The sequence below is a fragment of the Bombina bombina genome, chromosome 2 (assembly GCF_027579735.1).
Source record: "Bombina bombina isolate aBomBom1 chromosome 2, aBomBom1.pri, whole genome shotgun sequence".
NCBI classification, from domain to species: domain Eukaryota; kingdom Metazoa; phylum Chordata; class Amphibia; order Anura; family Bombinatoridae; genus Bombina; species Bombina bombina.
In genome coordinates, this window is record NC_069500.1 from 609,693,611 (window position 1) to 609,717,816 (window position 24,206).

The window sequence follows — 24,206 nt, forward strand, 5'->3', positions numbered from 1 at the left end:
GTGCACGATTTCCCCATAGACATCAATGGGGAGAGCCGGCTAAAAAAAGGCTAACACCTGCAATAAATGAGCGTAAAGCTCCGTAAGGCAGCCCCATTGATTCCTATGGGGAAAGAAAATTTATGTTTACACCTAAAACCCTAACATAAACCCGAGTCTAAACACACCTAATCTGCCACCCCCGACATCGCCGACACCTACATTACACTTATTAACCCCTAATATGCTGCCCCCGACACTGCCGTCACCTACATATATTTATTAACCCCTAATCTGCTGCCACCGACACCGTCGCCACCTACATTACAGTTATTAACCCCTAATCTGCCGCCCCTGACATCACTGTCACCTACCTACATTTATTAACCCCTAATCTGCCGCCCCGAATGTCGCCACCACCTACATTACAGTTATTAACCCCTAATCTGCCGCCCCAACATCGCCGTTACCTACCTACACTTATTAAATACAAATAAAAAAAAAAACCTAGCCTAAACTAAACTTCCAATAGCCCTTAAAAGGGCCTTTTGCGGGGCATTGCCCCAAAGAAATCAGCTCTTTTACCTGTAAAAAAAATACAAACAACCCCCAACAGTAAGACCCACCACCCCCACAACCAAACCCCCCAAATAAAATCCTATCTAAAAAAACCTAAGCTCCCCATTGCCCTGAAAAGGGCATTTGGATGGGCATTGCCCTTAAAAGGGCATTTAGCTCTTTTTCAGCCCAAACCCTAAGCAAAAATAAAACCCACCTAACAAACCCTTAAAAAAACCTAACACTAACCCCCGAAGATCCACTTACAGTTTTTTGAAGACCAAACATCCATCCTCAACGAAGCTGGGAGAAGTCTTCATCCAAGTGGCAAGAAGTCCTCAACGAAGCCGGGAGAAGTCTTCATCCAAGCGGCAAGAAGTGGTCCTCCAGACGGGCAGAAGTCTTCATCCAGATGGCATCTTCTATCTTCATCCTTCCGACGCGGAGCGGCTCCATCTTCAAGACATCCGGCTCGGAGTATCCTCTTCTGACGATGGCTACTGAAGAATGAAGGTTCCTTTAAGGGACGCCATCCAAGATGGTGTCCCTTGAATTTCGATTAGCTGAATTCTATCAGCCAATCAGAATTAAAGGTGAAAAAATCCTATTGGCTGATGCAATCAGCCAATAGGATTGAGCTTCAATCCTATTAGCTGATCCAATCAGCCAATAGGATTGAGCTTGCATTCTATTGGATGATTGGAACAGCCAATAGAATGCTAGCTCAATCCTATTGGCTGATTGGAACAGCTAATAGAATGCAAGCTCAATCCTATTGGCTGATTGGAAAGAAGAGGATGCTCCGCACCAGATGTCTAGAAGATGGAGCCACTCCGCGTCGGAAGGATGAAGATAGAAGATGCCGTCTGGATGAAGACTTCTGCCTATCTGGAAAACCACTTCTTCCCGTTTGGATGAAGACTTCTCCCGCCTTCGTTTAGGACTTCTTGCCGTTTGGATGAAGACTTCTCCCGGCTTCGTTGAGGACTTCTTGCCGCTTGGATGAAGACTTCTCCCGGCTTCGTTGAGGATTGATGTCCGGTCTTCAAAAACTGTAAGTGGATCTTCAGGCGTTAGTGTTAAGTTTTTTTTAACTAACTATTTACTAACTAGTCTACCTAGTTAAAATAAATACAAACTTACCTGTGAAATAAAAATAGAACCTAAGCTAGCTACAATGTAACTATTATTTATATTGTAGCTAGCTTAGGGTTTATTTTACAGGTAAGTATTTAGTTTTAAAAAGGAATTATTTAGGTATTAATTGTAATTTTTATTTAGATGTATTTTAATTATTTTAAAGTTAGTGGGTGTTAGGGTTAGACTTAGGGTTAGGTTTAGGGGTTAATAACTTTAGTATAGTGGCGGCAATTTTGGGGGCAGCAGATTGGGGTTAATAACAGTAATGTAGGTTGCAGTCATGTTAGGGACAGCAGATTAGGGGTTAATAATATTTAACTAGTGTTTGCGATGCTTGAGTACAGCGGTTTAGAGGTTAATATGTTTATTATAGTGGCAGTGATGTCCGGAGGGGTTAATAATTTTATTTTAGTGTTTTTGATGTGGGAGGGCCTCGGTTTAGGGTTAATAGGTAGTTTATGGGTGTTGGTGTACTTTTTAGCACTTTAGTTATGGGTTTTATGTTACGGCTTTGTAGCGTAAAACCCATAACTACTGACTTTCAGTTTACGGTACGGATCTTGATGGTATTGGCTGTACCGCTCATTTTTTGGCCGGAGAGGCGCTGTGGAAGTCCCATTTAAAAAGGACTTTTTGAAAGCTGCCGTAGTTACGTTGCGTTACGGCCAAAAAAGTGTGCGGGACAGATATACCTGCAAGACTCGTAATACTAGCGGTAGTGAAAAAGCAGCATTATGAGGCTTTTTCACTCATAACGCAAAACTCGTAATCTAGCCGAATGTTTTTTAGACACAATGCTATTGCACACTTAATAGACTACAGTATAGTCTAAATATAAATCAATATATTTGTTATAGTATTTCCAATGCTCTCTTTAAATTTAATATTTGAATTATGCAATATTCGAAATAGAAAAATTCCAATTGATATATTTGTATCTATAATGTATCAATTTACTAAATTTCCTACCACATGAACTATTGAACTTCTGAATAGTATTTGTTAAATCCAATGTTACATTCAAAATTTTGAATGTGGATATTCAATCTAATTGTGATTATTTGAAATTGAAATTAACATTTGGAAACCGGAAATAACATTTGATTACCGAATTTTAATGGATTTTCATTATTATCAACATTCGCTAGTTTAAAATGAATGTCCACAGGACTATTTGTTCTACTAAGCGAATTGCACTTTCACCACATTCGCTATAGTTTGGGACACAATGAAATCTTATCCCTCACATGATAGTCTTTTATGAAGGCTAAGAGTAACATTTATGTTGGATAGCACTAAAGCTGATCGTGTACTAAGCACTACACTTAGCTCACCACTTGTGAGTGCACTCTTATCTTTTCCTGTTCTATACATTAAAAGTATATGATGTGCTAAATATGTTTTGGCCACATAAAGATACAATTTTTAACCATTCACCTGTAATAGCAGATCAATTGCAAGATGACACACCCTGCTCGGTTGCACTCCACTTGTAATCTAGTCCACAATGTTTCCACCACTGATGTATCAACATGATCTGGGCCAATGCAATTCCAGTCATTAGGACACACTAAAGGACCAGATTTTAAGGATATCTGAACTAGAGTACATGTGAAATAATAATCAGCTGATCATCTCTCGCCCATGTTAGTGTGCCCTAAGGACTGGAACTAAGAAACCATGATCTAGACTACATTTTTATACAATATAATAATTTTAAGTGCAGATGCAGCAAAATACTCATTTTTTTGAGTCAAATTAACTAGACCTCTTGTATTTCTATTTTTATTTGATAAACAATATATGGGTCTTTTGTGGTGTCTTTCTGTAGCATACACTAAACAGCAGATTACTTTTATACTGGGTGGGAATTTTAAAGAACAGTGCCCAATAGATTAGTGATGCTGTAAAAAAGTAATGTAACGTCTTTGTTGTGTTTTTTTGTTTTTTATAAATTACTGCAGGCTCTTTAGCACAGGCTTGTCCACAATGCAGAGATTATATCTCCTAAAGACATCATATACCACACAACCAAAACCCTCTTTCAAATGAGGGACGTCATGTCCCTCAATGAGGCAGGTGACTGCCATAGTAATTGTTATAATCTGTTTCATTGATGACTTTTAGACTTGTTTATCACAATGTGTGCAAACACAAAAAGAGAACCTGTCCTCTTGTCTTTGGGGCCTCTAGGGCAGCATTACGGACAAACTAATTTGGGTCATCTGACATCTGCAGCTTCTGAGGTTGCAGACATGTTAAGACAATGCGTTTGGTTGTAGGCTCATCCAAAGCAACCCCAAAGCTGCTTACTCAACGTCACAAATAGGGGCTTTTCTGAATGGCTGCGTTAGCCTCAGAAAAGTGAGCGTTGAGCCAAATTTAGCTCCACTTCTACCCTCAATACCAGCGTTGCTTACGGTAGTGGTAAGTTGGAAAAACGTGCTCGTGCACGATTTCCACATAGGAAACAATGGGGCTGAGCTGGCTGAAAAAAAACCTAACACCTGCAAAAAAGCAGCGTTCAGCTCCTAATGCAGCCCCATTGTTTCCCATGGGAAAACACTTTCTAAGTCTACACCTAACACCCTAACGTGAACCCCGAGTCTAAACACCCCTAACCTTACACTTATTAACCCCTAATCTGCCTCCCCCGCTATCGTTGACACCTGCATTATACTATTAACCCCTAATCTGCCGCTCCGGACACCGCCGCCACCTACATTATAGCTATGAACCCCTAATCTGCTGTCCCTAACATCGCCAACACCTATATTATATTTATTAACCCCTAATCTGTCCCCCCCAACATCACCGCCACCTTCCTACACTTATTAACCCCTAATCTGCCGACCGGACATCGCCGCCACTATAATAAATGTATTAACCCCTAATCTGCCGCCCCCAACGTTGCCGCTACTATAATAAAGTTATTAACCCCTAAACCTAAGTCTAACCCTAACACCCCCTAGCTTAAATATAATTTAAATCAATCTAAATAAATTTAGTATAATTAAATAAATTATTCCTATTTAAAAAGAAATACTTACCTATAAAATAAACCCTAATATAGCTACAATATAACTATTAGTTACATTGTAGCTATTTTAGGATTTGTTCTTATTTTACAGGCAACTTTGTATTTATTTTAACTAGGTACAATAGCTATTAAATAGTTAATAACTATTTAATAGCTACCTTGTTAAAATAATTACAAAATTACCTGTAAAATAAATCCTAACCTAAGTTACAAATACACCTAACACTACACTATCATTAAATAAATTACCGAAACTAACTACAATGATCTAAACTAAAATACAATTAAATAAACTAAACTATAGTACAAAAACCCCCAATAAATTACAAAAAATAAAAAAATATTACAATAATTTTAATCTAATTACACCTAATCTAAGCCCCCTAATAAAATAAAAAAGCCCCCCAAAATAATAAAATTCCCTACCCTATACTAAATTACAAAAATAATCAGCTCTTTTACCAGCCCTTAAAAGGGCTTTTTGCGGGGCATTGCCCCAAAGTAATCAGCTCTTTTACCTGTAAAATAAAATACAAGACCCCCCCAACATTACAACCCACCACCCACACACCCCCTACTCTAAAACCCACCCAATCCCCCCTTTAAAAACCTAACACTACCTCCTTGAAGATCACCCTACCTTGAGCCGTGTTCACCCAGCCGGGCACCGATGGGCCACAAGAGGACATCCGGAGTGGCAGAAGTCTTCATCCGATCGGGGCAGAAGAGGTCCTCCATCCAAGCGGCATCTTCTATCTTCATCCATCCGGCGCGGAGCAGGTCAATCTTCAAGACATCTGACGCGGAGCATCCTCTTCTTCCAGATGACTAACGATGAATGAAGGTTCCTTTAAATGACATCATCCAAGATGGCGTCCCTCGAATTCCGATTGGCTGATAGGATTCTATCAGCCAATCGGAATTAAGGTAGGGAAAATCCGATTGGCTGATGTAATCAGCCAATCGGATTGAAGTTCAATCCGATTGGCTGATTGGATCTGCCAATAGAATGCAAGGTCAATTCTATTGGCTGATCCAATCAGCCAATCGGATTGAACTTCAATCCGATTGGCTGATTACATCAGCCAATCAGATTTTTCCTACCTTAATTCTGATTGGCTGATAGAATCCTATCAGCCAATTGGAATTCGAGGGATGCCATCTTGGATGACATCATTTAAAGGAACCTTCATTCGTCGTTAGTCGTCGGGAAGATTAGGATGCTCCGCGTCGGATGTCTTGAAGATGGACCCGCTCCACGCCGGATGGATGAAGATAGAAGATGCCGCTTGGATGAAAACTTCTGCTGGATGGAGGACCTCTTCTGCCCCGATCAGAGGAAGACTTCTGCTGCTCCGGATGTCCTCTTTTGGCCCATCGGTGCCCGGCTGGGTGAACACGGCTCAAGGTAGGGTGATCTTCAATGGGGTAGTGTTAGGTTTTTTTAAGGGGGGATCGGGTGGGTTTTAGACTAGGGGTGTGTGGGGGTGGGTTGTAATGTTGGGGAGGGTCTTGTATTTTATTTTACAGGTAAAAGAGCTGATTACTTTGGGGCAATGCCCCGCAAAAAGCCCTTTTAAGGGCTGGTAAAAGAGCTGGTTACTTTTGTAATTTAGTATAGGGTAGGGAATTTTATTATTTTGGGGGGCTTTTTTATTTTATTAGGGGGCTTAGATTAGGTGTAATTAGATTAAAATTCTTGTAATTTTTTTTTTTTTTGTAATACAGTGTTTGTTTGTTTTTGTACTATAGTTTAGTTTATTTAATTGTATTTTAGTTTCGATCATTGTAGTTAGTTTAGGTAATTTATTTAACGATAGTTTAGTGTTAGGTGCATTTGTAACTTAGGTTAGGATTTATTTTACAGGTAATTTTGTAATTATTTTAACTAGGTAGCTATTAAATAGTTATTAACTATTTAATAGCTATTGTACCTAGTTAAAATAAATACAAAGTTGCCTGTAAAATAAATATAAATCCTAAAATAGCTACAATGTAACTAATAGTTATATTGTAGCTATATTAGGGTTTATTTTATAGATAAGTATTTATTTTTAAATAGGAATAATTTATTTAATTATAATAAATTTATTTAGATTGATTTAAATTATATTTAAGTTAGGGGGGTGTTAGGGTTAGACTTAGGTTTAGGGGTTAATAACATTATTATAGTAGCGGCGACATTGGGGACGGCAGATTAGGGGTTAATAAGTGTAGGTAGGTGGCGGCAACATTGGGGGGGCAGATTAGGGGTTAATAAATATAATATAGGTGTCAGCGATGTTAGGGGCAACAGATTAGGGGTTCATAGCTATAATGTAGGTGGCGGCAATGTCTGGTTGGCAGATAAGGGGTTACATTTTTTTATTATAGTGTTTGCGATGTGGGGGGCCTCGGTTTAGGGGTTCATAGGTAGTTTATGGGTGTTAGTGTACTTTGTAGCACTGTAGTTAAGAGCTCTATGTTCCGGCGTTAGCCCATAAAACTCTTAACTGCTGACTTTTAAATGCTATAGGAGACTTGGAGGTAGAGGCTGTACCGCTCACTTCTTCCAAGACTCGTAATACCGGCATTAGGCAAATCCCATTAAAAAGATAGTATACGCAATTGACGTAAGGGGATTTGCGGTAGCCAAAAGTCGCGGAAGAAAAATGAGCAATACACCTGTACCTGCCATACTCGTAATACCAGCGGGTGTTAAAACGCAGTGTTAGGACCTCTTAACGCTGATTTTTAAGGCTAACGCAGAACTATAAATCTAGGTGTTAGACTCTTATTATAAATTCTTATTAAAAAAGGAACGTTTACGTAAAGGCAGTTGAAACCAAATTAGATATCTTAGTAAAACTCCTAGATGAATATCAAGGTATGCAACAGTTTGAAGCTTATTTCAATGAGTTGAAAGAAAAGTTAGATGCTTTTAAAAATGAAATGATGGTTAACATCTCTTTCAAATTTGGTTTTCTTTTAAAAGATTATAATTAAAATAGAAAGAAAAAATTGGAAAAAAGATCATTACAATAATCCACGAAAGCAAAGATATCAGCAGCAATATAGAAATACCAACATGAATAAAAGTAAAAATAAAGTTTTCTATGGTTCTCCACACACAAGAGATGATAAAACCAAAGAAAAAGCGAAAGAAAAATATAGTGCTAAAATTAATGCATCTCACCGAGTGGGATCTGGAACTAATTATTCCATGAACCCATTCAATTCTAGAATGGCAGTTAAAGAATATACCAAAGAGAATACTGAAAAAAACACAAAGACTACCCTCATTTACTGGCAAATGTCCCAACCAGAGAACTTATTCTACTGATGTAGAGTCTGATAGTGAATGGGAATATGTTTATCAAAAGAAAACTAAAAATAAGAATACAAATTTGCCCCATGACATCAATAAATCAGACTAATCTTGAATTTAAAAAGAGAGATCAGGAATAAGCACATTTACTTGAATTTAAGGATTCAAAACAAAGCAATTGATATAAAATTTTAGAGGATTTATCTCCTAATAATTGTATTATTTTAGAGCTAGAAAACACTATGGCTACTTCAAGTGTGAATATTGAGGAACATGATTCCAATGTGTCAAAAAAACTGGCTTAGGAATATGACAGACGAAAAGAAAAAGAACAGAAGTAACATATCAAAAACACAAGGGAAAATTTACCATAGATGAAGCAACAGAGTCCGAGGTAAGCGGGGAGGAAGAAGGGAATCAATTAAAAGTTTTAACAGAATGATTAGAGAACTAAAAAATGAAGAACTCAAAAATTTAGGTATGTTTAACCTTTCCTCTGTCTGTCATACTGTCAGTCAAATAAATTTACTTAAAAAGGGTTTAAACTTTGCTCCGACAACATATTCTAACAATATAGATACCCAGATTGATTTTCAGAAATTTATAAGAAAATTATCGATAGACATTTTGAAATCCAAAAGAAAAAACTTTCCGGTGCTCCTATAAAAATTTGAGATATTACAACTACAAATCAGTTAAAAATAGATATTTTGGACATCTATATGCTAGAACAATTAAATAGATAAAATCAGAACTGTGATGAGGAAATTATTTTATACACCAACTTAAGACCACCATCTAGATTTAATCCTATACATAATAGAGGTGGTTTCTTAGAATCTTTCAATATTCTTACAACACAGGACCTACGAGGTTTAGAAAAGTCTGAAAATAATGATAACATATACTATAATCTCAATATATATGAAAGAAAAGCTATTAAGGAATTGAAAAATAATGACGACATTGTGATCAGGCAAGCAGACAAAGGAGGAGGGGTGGTCATACAAGACACTGACACCTATAGAAATGAGGCCCTCTGTCTGCTGTCTGATACACAAAGCTATAAATTGATCAGATATGACCCAACTAAGATATTTATTGGGGAACTTGAAAAGTTACTAAAATCAGGGCTATTAACTAAAGCCATCTGTAAAGAAGAATTTGATTTCCTCGTAATAAGAGAACCAAGGATACCAATCCTATATCATCTACTGAAGATTCACAAAAATGTTGTGAATCCACCCGGGAGACCGATAATTTTGGGTATTGGTAGTATAGCTTCTAATTTATCATTATATGTAGACCTGTTTTTACAGGTTTTAGTTCCGAAGACTACTTCATACTTGAAGATTTAGTGTGGAATCCCTCTTGGCTATTTGTCACTGCCGATATAAGATCCCTTTACACAGTTATAAACAATGATGAAGGGGTAGAAAGAATAAAAAAGATTTTCTTAGATTTTGATTTTCCTTCAATTGCTCAGCAAGATTTTTTGACTAAAAGTAATAAATTTATACTTGAGAACAACTATTTTTCCTTCAATAGTAAATTTTACCAACAAATACAAGGCACAGCTATGGGGACTAGATTTGCCCCTAGTTATGTGAACCTTGTTTTAGCACATTGAGAAAAGGAATATATTTGGACTCAAACATATTTTTAGACAATTTGATAATATATAAAAGGTACATCGATGACATGATCCTAATCTGGAAGGGGAATATAGACTCTTTAAATCTTGGAACATCTGAACAAAAACAATTTGGGTCTATTTTTTTTACTATAAAATCGACAGTAATCAATGCGAATTTCTAGATTTGGAAATTATTAGTAAAGATATTAAAATAACAACTAAGACCTATTTTAAAACAGTAGATCAGAACACTTACCTTAATTCTAATAGTTGTCATGATAAGAAATGGCTCCAAAATATACCCAAGGGCCAATTTGCCCGCATAAGGAAAAACTGTATCAATATACCTGATTTTCATTCTCTGGCCAAAATGTTAAAAGAAAGATTCATCCTAAAAGGTTTTGAATCTTCATTACTGGAAAATAATATAGATGAAATAACCAAACTGGATCAGGATTGCTAGAAGGTAAATCAGAGGTAAGTAAAAAGAAAAAATATTATATAAAGACGATGGATGGCAACACCATCATGAATAGTAATCAGGAAAGTAATTTTTGTAATAGAATGTTAACCACTTATAGCCAAGATAAGAAAAAGATATACAGTAAATAAACATTGGCATTTACTTAAAAAGGACCCATTTTATGTCCCAAGTTTGCCTGATAGAAACCGTATGATCTGTAAAAGAGGGCAAAATTTAAAATGAATCCTTTCCCCCTCTGATATGAGCCAAAAATTCATTAGATGGCAAAAACAGAAACAAAATATTGACATTAAGACCGGAATAAATAAAAATGCAATTGTACAGACACTAACTTCAGTTCCACCAAAAGGGTGGCATAGATGTGGTAGGTATGATTATTGTAATCATTCCCCTAAGAAGATATTGACAAATCAATTTGAGAATATACAATTGCAATTTAAAAATTTCATCAATTGTGACTCTACTTTTGTAATATATATTTTGAAATGTAGCTGTAATTTGTTTTATGTAGGACGTACGGCACACCCTCTTCGTAAAAGAATTTATGAACATCTTTATAACATTGAAACTGGTTTTCTTAAACATTCTGTTTCTCGGCATTTCAAACAGGTACATCAAAGTAACAAACAAGATCACATGTTTTTTGGAATTGACCATATTCCTATTGATAGACGTAGAGGTGACCGTGAAAGAATTCTGAACCAACGTGAAACTTATTGGATACTTAAATTAAATACATTGCAACCAATAGGCTTGAATTAAAATGATGATTTTGTTTTTATTCCCCCCCCCGCCGTGATGGTCATCTGGTAGCCCTAGCCGGCTGGACTATAAGATTGTCATCCTTATTCCCTTCCTTTGCTTCTTCCCTAAATCCAGGTAAACTGCCACATATGTATAATATTTTTTGTCAAGGGTGTACGTTGCAATTTATTTGTGACACCGTAACAGTGCTGTGATGTTAACACGTTGATAATAAAGTTAGGTTTTGATCATATTATGCACTCGACAGAATGTAACAATTGATTTGTGTAATGGATTCAATTCTATGTTATTTCTGTTATTTATAATTATTTTTATTTTTTTAAATATTTTTATTGAGGTTCTGAATAAGGCATACATAAAGTATAATAGCAATATGTCACAATGAAAAATAACAGATAGACAATAATAATACAGGTTGGAACAAAAGCTCCCTAGATGTTAAAAGAGGTCACTCTCGGACCTCAGCTAGCGATATATATCAAAAGTACGGGGGCTATTTCTAAAGTAAAAGACCACTTTTGGATCTTTAAATGAGAACCTCTCTTTTTTCTTTTTGAAGTTTAGTAGTAGAAGCTGTGAAACATGCTTAAGTAAGCTTTGAAAACTTTAGCTAATAACTGTAAAACAAGCAAACACAAGTAAATGAGGTGCAGACACTTAGGGTATAAAAAGGGTTATTTGATAAAGCTATGTTTATTAATGATGTAGAATGTATTCTCATTACTGGAGATCCCTACTGCTAAATGGGCAGAGAGGGGAGATTGAGACATAAATAACAGATAGACGCTCGGGCTTTTGGAAAACCGTGCTGTTTCAATAGAGGAAGGTCCCACAAGATAGGATCCTTTCTTTTGCAGAATGAGATGTGTGGGCAAGGCAGCCTAAGACACGGAAGATATTGTTAAGTACAATTAGGATTACGCTATATGTGCACTTCAGGAAGGGGATTTACAGCTTTTACCTATATAGGATGAGGGGTGATCTGACCGCTAAGAGGGGAGAAAGGTATATTTGGCTTCTAGATGGGGTCCTTTAGGTGTAACAATGTAGACTAATAGCAAGAAGATAAACAGATATTCTGGGTTAGAGCTAGATCGTTAATTGGTGCAAATAAATACTAATGTGCGCCTTTATATATAGTTTTGACTAGATGTAGTTTCCACTCTTGGTAATTGTAAACCCTAGTACATAGGTTAAGTCTAACAAATATACACATTTAAATTGAAGGGAGATGTCCCGCCATCTCGGCCCCTGACAGCAGGGCACCATCCCAAATTGGTAAGCAAAACTGCTAGGGAAATAAACATAATGTATGACTCAATTGCTTCAAGGTATTTTGGGTTACATGCCTACATCAGCCTATATGTAAGGTAGATAGATGTGTAGATAAGAGGCTGAAAAGGTAATCATTTTTGCTGAACATTAATAAGGTCCCATAAAACAAAAACAAAGACTATACATTTTACATCAGATGGTGTGTCAGAAAAAGATTAGCTCCCAATAAGTAGGTAAGATCAAAGTCTTTAGAGGGTCAACTTCAACCATTCGGCTGAAAATGAGTCAGAATAAAGGTCTAAAAAACAGATATTTAAAGCTCTGAAGATCCCATCAATTAGTTTGGGCAAAAGGGAGAAGTAAGCGGGAAATAATTTGGCTAAATGAGGTGACTTGGTGAGCAGTTTGCGAGGGAATATTGCAAATCATTAGGACAGATATGATTTTAAAAATATACACACTAACTTTGAATAGAAATAATCTGTAAATCAGCATAAGTAAACATAACATTAGAACACAAGATGGGTTACTCTAGTAGCTAGGGCACTGGCTAGAAGTTTGTAAGCCGTATCATAAACTAGGCTGAGTTTAAAAGCTTTAAACTGAGGTGTGTATATGTAAGTAAACCAGACCCTCTATGTTATAGCATACATGCATAAATAAGTAATGCTGGGTACAACTTTGTATAATGTTGAAAAACAAATATTTAAAGCTCTGAAGGTCCCCTCAATTAGTTTGGGCAGAAGGGAGAAGTAAGCAGGAAATAAATTGGCTGAATGAGGTGACTTAGCGAGCTAGTTGCTAGGGAACACTGTAGATCATTCAGACAAATATGATTTCAAAAATATACACACTCACTTTGAATAGAGATAATCTATAAAACAGTATAAGTAAATATAACATTAGAACCCAAAATGGGTTACTCTAGTAGCTAGCTGTACTGACTAGAAGTTTGTAAGCCGTATCAGAAACTAGGTTGGGTTTAAAAACTTTAAACTGAGATGTGTGTATGTAAGCGAACCAGACCCTCTATGTTATAACATACATGCCTAAATAATGCTGGGTACAATTTTGTGTAACGTTGCTCTCAGCTAACCTAGGGAGGAGTATTAGTGCAGGTCACATTATTAATAGAGAGAGTATACATTTTTTTTGCGGTAGCTAAATACTTAATGCAACTAAAAAGCTAACGAAACTAACAATAGGGGTTCACAACTGCCCAAGATATCTATTTTATACAAACTAGTCAGATCCTCTTATCTAATGTTAACATGGATGACAATATAGATAGTAGGATTTACAACCTCATATTCACACCGTAATAGTCTGAGTGTAAAGAGCAGGACATTATAAATTAGAAAGTAAACGTCTAAGTACCCATCTCGCTCTTGATGTTAAAGAAAACAGGCAGGTTAGTGAAATGTCCTGAGAAAGTAGGTCTCCAGCGCTCCCCCGCAGCGGCTAGCAAGCCGCGAGATAAACAGTAAAAGTTCAGTCCCCAACTTGCGTTCCGCTCCCAAAGAGATTACAAACCTCCAGGATCCCATGTAAGGTAAGGTAAGACCATGCGGTAGCTTGAGTGTAGACCCTGAAGGGGTGGTAGCAATTGCCCTTGGTCTCCGAGAGTCACAATCATTCTCAGCATGAGTGTAGAGGGGTATATAATATGCGGTAGAGAGTCAGCACAGCTACCCTCATGTACTTGAAAAAGCACCACCTGCGGGATGGATTTACTAATGATGCTGCTCTGCTGGACTGTGTTTGGGAGATCGGCAGTTGACAGGACACAGGCCCGAGATGAACATGTAGAGTTCTCGAGAGCAGCCACCACTCCGTTTGCCAGCATGCTTTCCTGCAGCGTTGCCGCTTCCCCATTCCTATGCTCCGTTGCTACAACAGGCTCATCGGGTGCAGGGTGCAGACGCCGGGGCCCCAAGGCACCCCCACCATTACTGTCAGACAGGTCAGTCCCAAAATGAGTAGGTTGTGAAGACAGACAAGTATCGCTGCTCGTAGATGAGTGATAGAGCCTGCTTTCTTGAGCAGTGTGATGACTCAACAGCAAATTGCGCAGATCTGCGAAGAAAGTTGAAGGGATCTCCATGTCAAACACCCATGTTCAGACGCTAAACATGAACATATTGCTTGTAGTGTTTTGATAGTTTGAGAACTTGCAGGGTTTTGCAGTACTTCCCTGCTGCTTAACGACAGGGACGAGTGATCGCCCTGCCGGGGGGTTAGATTGATAGGCCGCAACCTCTGAGTCTTACCGGGGTAGTGCAAAGAGCTTCAAATCCAAAAATAATGGTCATACACACTTTAGGATGCTCATCTGTGCTAGTTTGGCTCAAAAAGTCTGTGTGATGTAGTATTTGAGGAAAGATTTTAAGTAGATTTGTACTGATGATGAGGAGAGTTAGTAAATATGCGACCAGTCATGGCCGCCTCCCGGAAGTTCCCCCATTTATAATTATTTATATTGGGTTCTTATTAAAATTGTTAATTTATTCACAGTGATTTTCTATATACCCTGTTTTTAGTATAGTCATATAATGTTTTAATGACAGATTCATTTGTGTACACCCTGCTAGATAGTATATTGGTTTAGTCATATTAAGAATACAATTCTTTCTCTGAGGCTCTAATAAGCCAAAGCTTTTATATAGAGACTTCCGCATTATCGTCTGAACTATTCCTTTGATGCCCTTTTCCAAGATGGCGATTTTAGAGTAACTTGTCAGCAAAATACCTGGAGACAATCTATTGGTTAAACAAACAGGAAATGGGTTGTCTTTTGAGCATTTAACAGCCATCCTACTCACTCTACACCTGATGAAGGGGTGTGACCTAGAAATGTGTATTGAGTATATTGTTTGAGTTGTCTGGCCAGACCAGTAGGTTGCGACTTGCTGTCAAAGTTTATTCATTTTTATCGATATATATATTTTTATTTTTTATGTAATTGTTTTTAACGATATTATTGTGAAACATTATATCATTGTGAACAGTTCTTTTGTACTTTATTGCCAACAGGCATCAATTTATTGCCAGTAGGCATTGATGTATTAAGATACTGTACAATCAATTTGTAATACATTTTCAAGTGTTCAAATTGCTATCAAGCTGAGATTGTTTACTCTGCATAGAAGTTGCAACTATGTTTGCATAGGTTGTTTACATTTGAGAAGTTTTTTTTTTTTATATATTTAAATTAAATAATAGTATTAATACTATAAAGTTGTTTTGCACAATTATTTGTAGCGCTGTTACCACTTGTTAAATAAAATATATATGCATATTTTATATATATATATATATATATATATATATATATATATATATATATATATATATATATGTATATATACAGTATATATATATATATATATATATATATATATATATATGTATATATAATATGTATTTATGTATTAATATGTGTATATATGTATACATACCCAAAAGACCTTTTTGTTCAGGGAAGTTTATCACCCAACTTACTAACAAATTAATTTCACTTAACCAACCCTCATGTAACTCCTCACTAACATCTTTCTCACCTTTGCAGTTCCCACCTCCTATTTCCCATCCTCCTACCCATCTAGATTGTAAGTTCCCACAGGAATAGGCCCCTCAATTCCCCCTGTATTTGTCTGAAACATGTTGTCTTATATTGCATTGTTTCACCGTTGTACTTATATCTTCGTACCCATGGACAGCGCTGTGGAATCAGTTTGCGACTTTGCGCTTTAAAAATAAAGAATAATAATAATATATTCCTGTCTAAAGTGCCCGGTCAGGTAAGCGTGAGACTGTGGGTGTTTTTTGTTGTTGTTTTTTTAAAAATCTTATTCCATTGAAGTCTATGGGGAGAGTGTGATCTTGCAATCGCAACTTCTCAAGTCCTAGGATTAACGTGCGCTGGGTAACGTGCTTGCAAAATCTTTACTTTCAACCTGTAATTTGCTCGCTACCTGAAGCACAGAGTAAATTTACTTCTAGCTTGGTTATCATGCTAGCGGGAGTGCAAATTTATTGAATAATAATTCACACCTAGCCCAAGAAGCAGTAAAAGTTATTCTGTTCATTCATCCCATTTGGATGAACGCTATTTAGAAGATTCTTGAAATTTGACATAATTTTTGTGTGACAGAATTCTTTGCCAATCAGGACTGTATGCCTAATCACCATCGTCCTTACCCTTCAAATTGGGAACCTTAGGCAGCGGCTCCACCTTTGGTAAAGCATTTCGTTGCGAAACATGTTAGGGAGCTAGCCGAGGAGTGATGGGATCCTCGTTTTAATAGTATAGTGGAAACGTTCCAAACATTCATAGCACGAACAGTGTTAGTCTCATGCTAACAAATAATCTGAAATAGTCTTAGGACCACACGTCTGCTTTAAATTTAAATTTAAATGCTTTAATTGCTAATAGCGTTTCTCTAAACGGACCGTGACCGTATCATTTAAGTACAGCAGTATATAACAATAACAATTCCGTCTTAACCGAAAAGCTAAAACTATTAATAGCAATTTTCTGAGCGGAACGTGACCGCAGTTCCTTATGACAACTGTATATAACAATAACGAGTCAGTTTTACTTAAATTGTATAACTGCTAATAGCATTCTATGAAGCGGTCTGTTACCGCATTACTAACAGCTGTTTATAATCACTGAGTAGGGATAATATGAAACTACCTTGTGGAATAGCTTATATTTCATATAAGATATTTGGTGACATTCTCTGTCCTTCTTTGCCACCTAAGTATAAAATACTATTATTTTTTCTATAACTGCTCTATCAACCTATACCCTTAATTTAATAATTACATCAGCATTTGGGGTGAACATATTTACTAAGCAATCCTCTGTGAGATACGCTAACTCAGCGATTCAGTACAATCAAACTCCAATAATGCTAGAGGAGACACATACTATATATGGGCGTTTAATCAAATAAAAATCTATAATTCTCTATATATACTTGAATTCTTATATTATTTGTACTAACTGCAATATACATAACTTTTGATATTCAGAACCAGTAACTACCAATTGATACACTAGTATCATAATATATGTTACACAAAAGACATTAATATCTTGTATTGGCAGACATTGCTTTGAGTACTACAGTTGCAATATTAATGTGGAAACTAACACACCCATTCATGAACCTCAGATTCCCTACGTTATAATGAAAAAAGTTGGCAATTATGCCACTTGATATATTCCTTTATATATGTCCATAGGGAAACCACACTATATAGTACTTTGTCCTAATATTATTATTCAATAGTCACCACTTACTAGTGGGACGTTACATATGTTATATATATTATATAGATCTATTTAGACAGCCATACAATATCAATCTGTTGCAATTATATACCCATTTATGGAAACTCCACTTTAAGAATCACTCCTATTTTGACACCTATATGATGTGGCAGAATTTTGAAGGACTAGAATTATCATTAATCTCTTCACACTCCTTGTGACTCACATTCAACATTTATCATATTGACTGAGTATTTGGACCACCATTTTTGGGCCTTTATTATCCCACTAGTATCCTACAGGTGCTTTATTTATGTACTTCCACTATTTGTTTTTAAATGTGTGTTTTCCCCATTTTTTTTATTATTGATTAATAAAAGTTACTTTCTAATTCCTTTTTGTGTTCCCACAATTCTAGGACATTCATGTGTCCTCATAAATGTTTAACACAAGCCATATGGCTTATACTGCATTCCTAAATATAGAGACAGATCTCTTATTTTTACTGGTTCAAATGGTAAAGAGTGATATTTAGTATACACTTCTGTAGCTGGATTATCCACTACTACTTTTGCTCTACCTTTACGTAAATACCTTTAAACATGAAAAATCATTTTTATTCATTTTTTATATATTGTAATATGTTTTACTGTGTTTTTAATACAAATATTTACATTCCAATGTTCTTCACTTAGATGAAAATGTTCTTTTTAAATATTTATTTCTCTGTATATATTCAAATAGATATATAGGTATAGAACTATATTTTACAAAATATCATCATATATATAGAAATATAAATATTTAAAATAAAGAGAACATTTTCTTCTATGTGAAGAACATTGGAATGTTAAAGGGACATGAAACCCAATTTTTTTCTTTTATGATTTAGAAAGAGCATGCAATTTTAAACAACTTTCTAATTTACTTCTATTATCTAATTTGCTTTATTCTCTTGATATAATGTGCTGAAAAGCATATCTAGATATGCTCAGTAGCTGCTGATTGGTTGCTGTACATATATGCCTCATATGATTGGCTCATCCATGTGCATTGCTATTTCTTCAACAGAGGATAGCTAAATAATGAAGCAAACTAGATAATAGAAGTAAATTGGAATGTTGTTTAAAATTGTATTCTCTACTTGAATCCTGAAAGAAATTTTTGGGGTTTAATGTCCCTTTAAATATTTATAACTACCTTCAGCTTTAGCGCTATAGGTCTAATGCATGTAGGGTTCGCGCACGAGCGATAAGTTTTTTTGTGCTCTCCATTGAAGTCTATGGAGAAAAGAAGTTAACGCGGTCACGATATCCAAAGTCCTGAAGCTAGCGCTTATCGGGTTTTGCTTGCTCGCAAACTTTTTACTTTCATCTTTTAATGCATATACTAAAAGATTATTTCTAGCGCAGTTTGCACTTAGCGACCGCAAAAATGTAGCAACTTTTAATTTAGCTCATTGTTTTTTTTTTTTTTTTTCATACATGAAATAGGCATTAATACAAGTGATCACATCATATATGAAGAAGATTACGTAAAGTTGGCATTGTAAAAGATATTCACATCACATCTAAGAAGGATCATGTATAGTAGGATAAAGTCCTCGGTTTTCTTCCCCCCATATGAAAACAGTAGGTCACTCTTGGACCGATCGCAGTGTTTATATTCGAGTCCAGGGGTTGTTATAGAGCAACAAAAATACACCTAACACCATATTTAATATTACTATGAAACTACTTATTTCCACTTAATGTAGGTGTTCCGGTCAAGACTGGATATTTTATTAACTTAAAACTCACGAAAGTAAATAACCATTTTTATGTGCTAACTATATAACTTCATACAAATAGTGCAGCTACATAAAACCTGTTCCCAGTTTACATACTTCCCATATTTGAACCTGAGTGACTACAAATGTATACCTTCAGCATCCTATCAGGTGTCACACCCCATGCAGAAAGCCAAATTATAAAATATGGATTAAATAGCTTACTTCTCAGATATGGCTCAGAGTAATATTCAAGGCTGATAGATAGGCATCCATCAGCGGTCTCGGCCGCAGACCGCAGTAGGGGCATCAGTGTCACCAACCTTTTTTCCCTTACTATCCTCTGCAGCAGCACATGCACCATTGATCACTCTCTAAAAATGTATTTTTGTGTCGCCCTTGGAGCCCCCCCTAAGCCCCGCCAGAGACACACAGAAGCAATAAGGGATGCCGGCACATACGCTGCTCCTCCACCTTCCCATGATGCTATATTTATTTCTAAGGCTTCCCTGTAGCGTGACTTTGCTTAAGTATACATGGTCAGCTGAGGTAATACGTAAAAAAGAGAGTGAGAAAATGTAACATCTTGTATGTTCATTACATTGCAGACATCCGTAAACATGAATAAATCAATTTCTATGTCAACATTATAAAACAACATTTAGCGATACTTAAAAGTCCTCAGGCTGGTTGTGGCTGGACCCAGCATTGCTGAACATCTATAAAACATTTTTTTAAAACCAACTATATAAAACAAATTGTATTGATACCAAAAGGTCCTCAGGCTGGCTTTAGTTTGTCCCAACAGTGTTGCTTTATTAACAGTCTTTTAGAGACCTTGCTGCCGAGATAAAGGGGTATGTCCAGCGGCTTAGGTATAACCATTTCCGTTAAGACTGAAGTGTTGACTTTATATTTCCCAAGGCGAAAATCCCCCTTGTCTCCCCGTTCGACGGGTGCTTCAGTGTCGTGACCACTTAGCAGTGGGTATATTTGAGATAAGATGCTAATCTTCTTGATGCGGTTATGGGCCGTTGCTCTGTTGGTTCTGGCGCCATTCCTGTGTTCAATTGATGGAGTCGCGTTGAGTGGTTTCTTGAAAAAGATAGGGCTCCTCTGTTGCTTATCTATCGCTTGCGGCTTGTCAGTTTGCTTGGACAGCTTCTTTCGGGATGAAGCCTGGGGTGGTGGCTCTGTGCTAACTTTAATTTCTCTTTTGTCCCGTGGAGGGGAAACTGCGTGAGTGCTCATATCCGCGGCTCCCACATCCACAGCTGCCACCGCTTCATCTTTCGCTCCATATTCTGGGTTGCTGTGCTTCATACGTGATAGTATCAAAAAGTCCCAAGGAGCTCTTTGTAAAAGGTCCATTAAGCGTTGCTCCATTTTCTCCATAAAAGCATCAATGCGGGTTATGTATGTAGTTTCCATTACGGCAGCCATATTTGTTGCACAGTGATAGTTGGTGTCCTCAGGTTATCTAGTACTGGGGAGATTCTTTTTGTACCAGAAAACTAAGTAGGTGTGAGAGATTTATATTTCTTAATACCAGTCCTGACAAATACCCTCGGTAAACCAAGGGGGGGTAGCGCTGCCTGTCCAGAGCCGCCTCTCCAGGCCTCTATTGTCCACTCTTGTGTTCTGGCGTCAAAAATACAGAGATTAGCGCAGATAATGCCTGTTCATTCACAGTACCAGTAATACTGGACCTTTTGTTTGTTGTATCTCTGTTAGAAGTACCCTCCACAGGCGGATTGTTGGGTGATCTGCAGGAGCACTGAGAAGATGCGACCGTCCACAGTCGCTGTTAGGACACGCCCCAGCTCATTGTTTTTACTGGAATATAGTGTGGTCATTTTATAGCTCTTTTTTTTAAAGGGACATAAAAGGTTAACAGTATGAAAAAAATGATAACTATTTTTGAAAGTATATTTCTGTGTAGGTTGTTTAAGGATCCCTTTACGTGTAGTAAGCGGCATCGTATAATAAGTTATAGCGCAGTGACAAAAAAATTAAACCTCCATACTTTTGTGTATCCTCTGCAGGTAAGCAGAGAAGCAAAAAATCAAATGGTGCTTTTGATTTTTGATTTTTTTTTGCCAAATGTTGAGGCTCAGGCAAGTTCCAAGTGCATTTGCTGATCTTGGACTTTATCTGGGCACAGATTGGAAGGTATTCTCCTTGCACTGTACATGGAGTACCAATTACTGCCCCTGCAAACTCCAAGATCGGCACCTGGCACATGATGCTTATCTTGTTGTTGACATTAGTCAAGACACCGATAGTGAGTAGCACTCCAAAAAAGGATCCACCACTGCACTGTCCAAGCAGAATAAAAAAGATAGCCCCTAACAAATAAAATCAGTCATCAATTTATCTGACACACCACTTACACATTCACAAATATCACTGTTAAATAAAGGTTTATCTTTTGCACCCACCACTAACTTTGACTTATTTTCCACGATTTTAGATATCAATGACTTAGTCAGGAAAATAACCCTAAAAACACTTCAGCACATCAGAGAGCACAAGACTAGATGATTCAATTTATGAGAGGAAGACACTAATACAGTATCTAGTTCCATAGGCCTATGCTTTTCAGACCTATGTGACCTTAATGACTTACTTACATAACAAATCCCTACACTAAGAACAGAAAGTGAATCTAATATTATACCTAATTTCACAATCACTCTACACCCCAAATCTCACTTTTACCCAGTGCATCACAGAAGTGAATCCATAGAGATGTTTCAACAAGATATGATAGAACATTTTAACAACAATAACTTAAGTTAACGTTTTACATACAAAACAAGTGATACATCATTAGAGTTTCTTACTCTTTATTTAGATCATGATCTCGACAACAATATCATTACCAGTACTTACAGAAAACCACTATCCAGGAATACTATTCTAAGGGCCGATTCTTGTCATATCCCTCACATGAGAAAAGGTATCCCTAAGGGACAATACCTTTGCATTCTGAGAAATTGTACCTCTCTGACTCTATATAGCAAACAAGCTGATGAGCAGACACAAAGATTTATAGCAAGCGGATACAATAAAAACACACTTTATAAAATCAAACATCAAGTAGCAAAATTGGATAGACCAACTCTTCTCAATTCTAATATAAAAAGAGATAGGAACAAGAAAAATAAGAATACGGAGATAAAAGATATTACAAATAAATAATTATTTCATAACGAAATACTGTAATCAATTTTATATAATTTCCATTATTACAAATAAATATTTACCAGTATTTACCAGTATTAATTGGTGATAGTATACTAAAATACAAATTGGAGAATGGTATAGAATGTGTGGCCAAAAGAGTACCCACTATACGTGACATGATTACCAAGAAATTTCATAAAAAAAGCAGACATCACCACTAATTGGCTGTCATCTGTCAAAGGCAACTATAAGTGTGGCCGAGTCCCATGTAGGAGTTGCTCATATATGAAGAACAGTCTCAAATTCACACAAACTAAGAAAACATATGACATTAGACAAAGAATAGATTGCACATCCACATACATAATGTACCTCATTACATGTAAACACTGCCTACTATAATATAGGCATCACAACTTGCCCTTTGAAAGATAGAATTAGAGAGCATCTGAATTCAATTGAAGAAGAAATACCTAGAACTCCTTCATGGCCATTGAACAGATAGAGAAAGATCCACTAGGAGGTGACCGACTAAAAAAGCTATGGAAAAGAGAGAAAAGAGAAGTTTTCTGGATTATCACATTGGAAACCAGAATCCCTAAAGGTATCAATTGTAAATATGATGTTAATATATTCATAGACTTAGTCACTAAACACAAAATACAAAATACATATCTACCTTACAACCCAACCGGCTCCAACACCAAGTCCCTATCAGAATGGTGTCAACATGTACATTTCAAACACTAGGCCATCAAGGCTTTATGTGGAAAATAGATAAGTAGAAATTATTCTAAAATCCCCTTTTTGGAATTGTTATGTGATATCCCAGAACAATACTATTAAAGCAGAATCAAAAAAGAACATTAAAAAAGTCAGTATGTTTATAGGAAATACAGATAGTCAATGTAATAGTGATTAGCATCCATCTAGATCCCTTCTATATAAGAGAGCTATATATATATATATATATATATATATATATACAATATGAGAACCAAAGGGATATAAACAGGGATAAATATTGGGGGTATATAAAGTAATGAATACATTTTTGCTACTACAGCATATCTATAAAAATAATAGAAGATTCTACATCAAAAGCAGTATTCATATATATCAAAGTATTTGAATAACTTTCTGCTTTAGTATTGAAAAATTCATGCTTATTTTCCCCCCCTTTTCCTTCCCTGCCTTTTTCCTATTCTGATGTCCAATATCATTGTTTACAATTTTATGATAGTCTACCAGTTTATCCGCATGTTTTCTTTATTTTATATTTCATATTCTTTTATTTATTTTTCTTACCTATTTTCACATTACATACTTCTCCAGAGACCAGAGCTAAGAAGCTTTCTGGTAACCCTTATTCTATATCAATTTTTCTCTCTTATTTTCTCTTATTTTCTTCTTTTTTTTTCTCAAAAATCTTTTTATTGCGAATCCAACAGACAACAGTCATACAATATCACAAAAGAAGATTTACAAATCATTTACACTTTCAGTATACAATTAGTACAAACACGTGAATCACATGAGATTTTGATAGACCACAAATATAAGCATGTGAAGGTATTACTAATGTGATTACATATGTGCAGTGGATTCTATTTTCAATTTTTTTAACTATGTTAGTCAAACAGAACATATAAGTCTCATTATCTATAAATATTACCCGTAATATTATGCCTTGAGGTTTGGGCAGATATAGTTTCTGCCAATAGCCAAGTCAAGCTAGGATATAAATAAAATTTAATTAATAGTCATGATAAAGACCTAATTGG